The sequence below is a fragment of the Schistocerca serialis genome, chromosome 1 (assembly GCF_023864345.2).
Source record: "Schistocerca serialis cubense isolate TAMUIC-IGC-003099 chromosome 1, iqSchSeri2.2, whole genome shotgun sequence".
Classification (NCBI taxonomy): Eukaryota; Metazoa; Arthropoda; class Insecta; order Orthoptera; family Acrididae; genus Schistocerca; species Schistocerca serialis.
The window spans coordinates 111531266-111537732 of record NC_064638.1 but is presented as its reverse complement, the minus strand read 5'-3'; positions in this window follow the sequence as shown (position 1 = coordinate 111537732).

The following is a 6467-nucleotide window of genomic DNA, read 5'->3' as shown; positions in this document are numbered from 1 at the left end:
AGATAGATACTGCCTACAGGAAAATTAAAGCGACCTTTGGAGAAAAGAGAACCACTTGTATGAATATCAAGAGCTCAGATGGAAACCCAGTTCTAAGCAAAGAAGGGAAAGCAGAAAGGTGGAAGGAATATATAGAGGGTCTATACAAGGGCGATGTACTTGAGGACAATATTATGGAAATGGAAGAGGATGTAGATGAAGATGAAATGGGAGATACGATACTGCGTGAAGAGTTTGACAGAGCACTGAAAGACCTGAGTCAAAACAAGGCTCCCGGAGTAGACGACATTCCATTAGAACTACTGAAGGCCTTGGGAGAGCCAGTCCTGACAAAACTCTACCATCTGATGAGCAAGATGTATGAAACAGGCGAAATACCCTCACACTTCAAGAAGAATATAATAATTCCAATCCCAAAGAAAGCAGGTGTTGACAGATGTGAAAATTACCAAACTATCAGTTTAATAAGTCACAGCTGCAAAATACTAACGTGAATTCTTTATAGACGAATGGAAAAACTGGTGGAAGCCGACCTCGGGGAAGATCAGTTTGATTTCCGAAGAAATGTTGGAACACGTGAGGCAATACTGATCTTACGACCTATCTTAGAAGAAAGATTAAGGAAAGGCAAACCTACGTTTCTAACATTTGTAGACTTAGAGAAAGCTTTTGACAATGTTGACTGGAATACTCTCTTTCAAATTCTAAACGTGGCAGGGGTAAAACACAGGGAGCGAAAGGCTATTTACAATTTGTACAGAAACCGGATGGCAGTTATAAGAGTTGAGGGGCATGAAAGGGAGGCAGTGGTTGGGAAGGGAGTGAGACAGGGTTGTAGCCTCTCCCCGATGTTATTCAATCTGTATATTGAGCAAGCAGTAAAGGAAACAAAAGAAAAATTCGGAGTAGGTATTAAAATCCATGGAGAAGAAATAAAAACTTTGAGGTTCGCCAATGATACTGTAATTCTATCAGAGACAGCAAAGGACTTGGAAGAGCAGTTGAACGGAATGGGCAGTGCCTTGAAAGGAGGATATAAGATGAACTTCAACAAAAGCAAAACGAGGATAATGGAATGTGGTCAAATTAAGTCGGGTGATGCTGAGGGAATTAGATTAGGAAATGAGACACTTAAAGTTGTAAAGGAGTTTTGCTATTTTGGGAGCAAAATAACTGATGATGGTCGAAGTAGAGAAGATATAAAATGTAGACTGGCAATGGCAAGGAAAGCGTTTCTGAAGAAGAGAAATTTGTTAACATCGAGTATAGATTTAAGTGTCAGGAAGTCGTTTCTGAAAGTATTTGTATGGAGTGTAGCCATGTATGGAAGTGAAACATGGACGATAAATAGTTTGGACAAGAAGAGAATTGAAGTTTTCGAAATGTGGTGCTACAGAAGAATGCTGAAGATTAGATGGGTAGATCACATAAATAATGATGAGGTATTGAATAGAATTGGGGAGAAGAGGAGTATGTGGCACAACTTGACAAAAAGAAGGGATTGGTTAGTAGGACATGTTCTGAGGCATCAAGGGATCACAAATTTAGCATTGGAGGGCAGCGTGGAGGGTAAAAATCGTAGAGGGAGACCTAGAGATGAATACACTAAGCAGATTCAGAAGGATGTGGGTTGCAGTAAGTACTGGGAGATGAAGAAGCTTGCAGAGGATAGGGTAGCATGAGGAGCTGCATCAAACCAGTCTCAGGACTGAAGACCACAACAACAACAATCTCGGAAATGCATTTGCCAAGAAAGTTATACGATTTCCTGTAGAAACTAAATTTTTATTTAATTCACCAGCAATGCTCAGAAAATGATTGTTAAATACTGTACATATATCTGATTTAGCAGTAACAGAAATATTTTTACTGTGAACCGACTTTATATCATTGACCTTGTGCTGCTGACCACACACTTCCTTCACAACTGACCATATGGTTTTAATTTTATCCTGTGAATTAGCTATTTTATTTGCATAGCAATACTCTTTGCCTTCCTAATAACATTTTTAAGCATCTTACAATACTGTTTGTGATGGGCTGCTGTAGCTTAATTGTGACTACTTCAAACATTTTGATATAATTCCCGCTTTGTTCTACATGATATCCTTATCCCACTAGTCAGCCACCCGGGCTGCCCATTACTGCTAGTACCCTGTTTAGAATGTTCTAATGGGAAGCAACTCTCAAAGAACATGAGAACTGTGTTAAGGAAAGCATTGTATTTATCATCTATATTTTTGGCACTATAAACATCCTGCCACTCTAGTTCCTTGACAAGGTTTAAAAAACTCTCTATTGCTGTTGGATTAACTTTCCGACATAGTTTGTAATTAAATATGACATTGGTTTGAGTACAAATGCATTTTAGTGTTAAATTTTTTGCATAATGGTCTGAAATGCCATTCACCCGTTTACTAACAGAATGCCCATCTAGTAACGAAGAATGAATAAAAATATTGTCTATGGCTGTGCTACTGTTCCCCTGCACCCTAGTTGGCTTGTAAACCTAGAATGGAATAGAGATCTGTAGTCGGGGCAGACATTATTGTTATCAGGAATTTTTTTTCTGTTGAAGGAAACCAGAAGTATCCCCAATTGCCGCTAGCATTCAGGAAGAGACTAATTTTCAAAGTGGTGACTAATAGTCAACTGCATTAATGTAAAGAGACCTCCTGCTGGCCCATGTTATTTCTCCATAAGCAATAAGAGGAACCATTTTCTTGAGCCAACATTTGCTCCTTTAATGACTGATTTTAGTGTTTTATCTATTTGAAATTGTTTTAGTATTCATTGTGGTGTGTAGAGGACAAAGTAAAGTAAAGTGTAGTAAACTGCAAAAATACCAAAATTGATAGTTTTGAGGCAATCCACTTTTTTCAACAACACTGAACAACTGACTTTGCTGACAAGAGGTCCCTTTCTGCTTTCTGCCTCACATATCGAGAGGTTGGAAAGCCAATTTGTGCCCTCTGGTCACCCTGGCACAGGTGTGGCCTGTCATCGTGTACTTTTTCTGTTATGTTCACAGCGTAGATGGTGTTGACTTTTTATGACAGGCCAATCCCTTCCGTAATATAACCCACAGCCTTCATGAAAGACCTCACCAAGTGGATACATTTAGTTGTATGACCACATCAGGTAGCTCAGGGTCTCTTACATGATTTGCTATCGCATTTCACACCTTGAGGTACAGAGGTTGATCAAATGTGATGAAAGTTTTTCACTGCCTCAATGAATGTGTCTTTCGAACAGCAGACAACAATGATGTGTATATCATGTCGTATTCCCCAAGGACCACATTTATAAAGGGGTGGCAGTCCATGAATATTGTTTGGTAATGCACTTCTTTGGTTACCTCCCCCATAAAACCATTCTGTCCAGAAATTCCTGGAAGACTTTTTGATTTGCTGTAGAGCCATAGCAAGAGGTGGTAGTGATGGAATGATTGTCTTAGTATGAGGGAATGATGTACTTAGGTCATTGACGTGAATGGTAGCTAAGATGGCATTATTGTTCCTTTCAAAATATTCCAATGGTACAGCTCCTAAGCTGATGGTACATCCTTCAGCTGTACGTCCTTTTGACCTAGGAAAATGGCATTTTTTAGGGGGCTGTACATTGGATGCCCCAGTTGTGTGGAATGAGTTTCATCCATCCAGAGCTTGAATGTTGAAATCAGTATTGCCATAGACCATCTGGCAAAGTGCTTGTTTGTTAACAGCCGGGGGAGGACACACAACTGATAACACTTGAAATATAGTTGCTTTGTTGTACAAGGAATAAAGCTCCAAGGTAGACAGGACATCTATCAATTAGGGGGTGAGTGCCATATTTTTTGTAAAGAAATGCTGCTAGGCCAATTTAAAGAGGTGAGACACAGCAGTAATCATACTATGTGCAACGGCTGCCGACTTTCCTTCCATTTCTCCATATCGCCTCCTTTTTTGCTGAGTGCCACAGCAGCTATAAAAACTCAGTCTCAGAAATGAAATCCACAGTGTCCCCTTTCTGAAGGGTGGTATTCAGTCAAATTATATACTGTGATCATATGTCTTCCACAATTATCAGCTAAGGCACACTTTTCTTCTTTTTCTGGCAACCTCTGAACACCTTGCTACCAGGATTCATTAAAGATGATACAGTGGCTTTGAAACATACAATGTAACATTTCCTTGTCTGATAGTGTTCAGATGCAGACAGAAATCACCTTCAATTTGCTCCTTTGATGCTTCCTTGGTGAATTGATACACCTCGTTATTGTTTTCTATAAAACAGTAAATTGTTTGCATAACCATCTTCCACCTCAACTGCACAGAGACTCCAAGGAGGGGCTGGTGCAGTTTTCATGCACAGAAAATAGTATTGTGTACAGCTACTACCACATCACTTGCTGACTCTATCCATTTTTCTATGCTATATCCAAATTCACCATTTTCATGAGTGTGAGTACGTTTTCTCTACTGACTAATTTCCTCACAGAGTAGCCATACACAAAACTGCATTTTGAGGAAGGCTGTTTGACGTGTTTCTTAGCATAGTCCTCCTACTCACACAAAAAACAGTAAGTTTTAAAAGCAAACTCTGGGATAACTGAATGACGCGGTATTGATTGTGGATTTTCTCGAGCCCTCTTCAGATAACTTTCATTTCAGTGTTCCTCTTAAACATTACAGCCTTACCATCCTATCTCTTCTTATTGGCTAGAATGAGATTTCAATCCTTTTTCCCTTACAATGCTCATCTGAGTCCTATTTTCTATCAGTTTGTCACAAATTATGTATTTCAGACGAGACATGCACATAATAACAAAAACTTGTTATGGCACTGAAAACTGAGACAATATTGTAGCTTTAAAGATTCAACTATGACGTGTTGAGTTAGTATGTGCTGACTAACCCACCACAGCGTGGTAGGAGCAGATAGGCTATGAGATACTTATATGCTCAGGAGAAAAACAGAAGGAAGCATTTAATCAAAGTTGCTGCTACACAGTCTATTAGGGGAAACAGACTGGGTCAGCCTTTCTTGAGGTGGCTCACAAAAATGTTATCTATTTATTTAAAGTATTGTAAGGTTTCATATAGCCATGGGGTCTACAGGCCAGGTGTCTCACATCAGGTGAACCTCTGACAATAGTTAACGACAAGTTCTGGGTGTCTGATGAGGCTGCCCTCAAACTTCTATACCAACAGCTATGGGTTGTTTGGGGGTGGAGACCAAACAGCGAGGTCATCGGTTTCATAGGATCAGGGAAGGATGGGAAGGGAATTCGGCCGTGCCCTTTCAAAGGAACCATCCCAGCATTTACCTGAAGTGATTTAGGGAAATCACGGAAAACCTAAATCAGGACGGCCGAACACGGGATTGAACCATCGTCCTCCTGAATGCGAGTCCAGAGTGCTAACCACTGCGCCACCTCGCTCGGTCCCAATAGCTACAGTCAGAAGTGTGGAGATAGAGAGATGACAGGCAAATGCATTTAGTCTTAGCTGACTTGCATTTGGACACAAGGGAATAATGTGCCTTTGCATTTTAGGAGGGCAAATTTAATGTACTGTCATGTGCTTTAGGGGCTTTAACTGATAAAAAGTATAATTATCAAGTTGTAGGGGACAGCAGTGGGCATTTTTTACTGTTCCACATAATGGCCAAAAAATAACTGTTTTTCAGCATGGTCTAGTACAGGTGCCACTCAGCAGAAAAACATTGTCACGTGCATTTCCTAGAAAATTTCATCTACTTTAATTTTGTACAGAATGGTCGTCTCTGAAAACTGCATATTCTCTGAGATATAAGCAAAAAACTGAAAAGTGCAGAATTTCTTTCTTCTTCTCTCTCTTCTTTTTTTCATTGTGAAGCTGACGTTGTACATGGCAACAAACTTGAAATGTGGATTCAGACCCCAAGAAATGATATGGACGTTGAGGAAGAAGCTTCCACAGTTTTGTCACAAAAACTTTTATGTCTGTAAGCTGGAGGTTGTCTGTATTGCACACAATGATTGATGATTCCACAATTAGTTTGACTACTAATATTTATTGAGGTCTCATAACCAAAGAATAAAGTTCCAGATAATAAAATGATAACAGAAATGATCTTCTGTGACAAACGTGAATGTACACTACGGGCCATTAAAATTGCTACACCAAGAAGAAATGCAGATGATAAAACGGGTATTAATTGGACAAATATATTATACTAGAATGACATGTGATTACATTTTCACGCAGTTTACGTGCATAGATCCTGAGTAATCAGTACCCAGATCAACCACCTCTGGCCGTAATAACGGCCTTGATACGGCTGGGCATTGAGTCAAACAGAGCTTGGACGGCGTGTACAGGTACAGCTGCCCATGCAGCTTCAACATGATAGCACAGTTCATCAAGAGTAGTGCACAGTTCATCAAGAGTAGTGACTGGCATATTGTGAAGAGCCAGTTGCTCGGCCACCATTGACCAGAC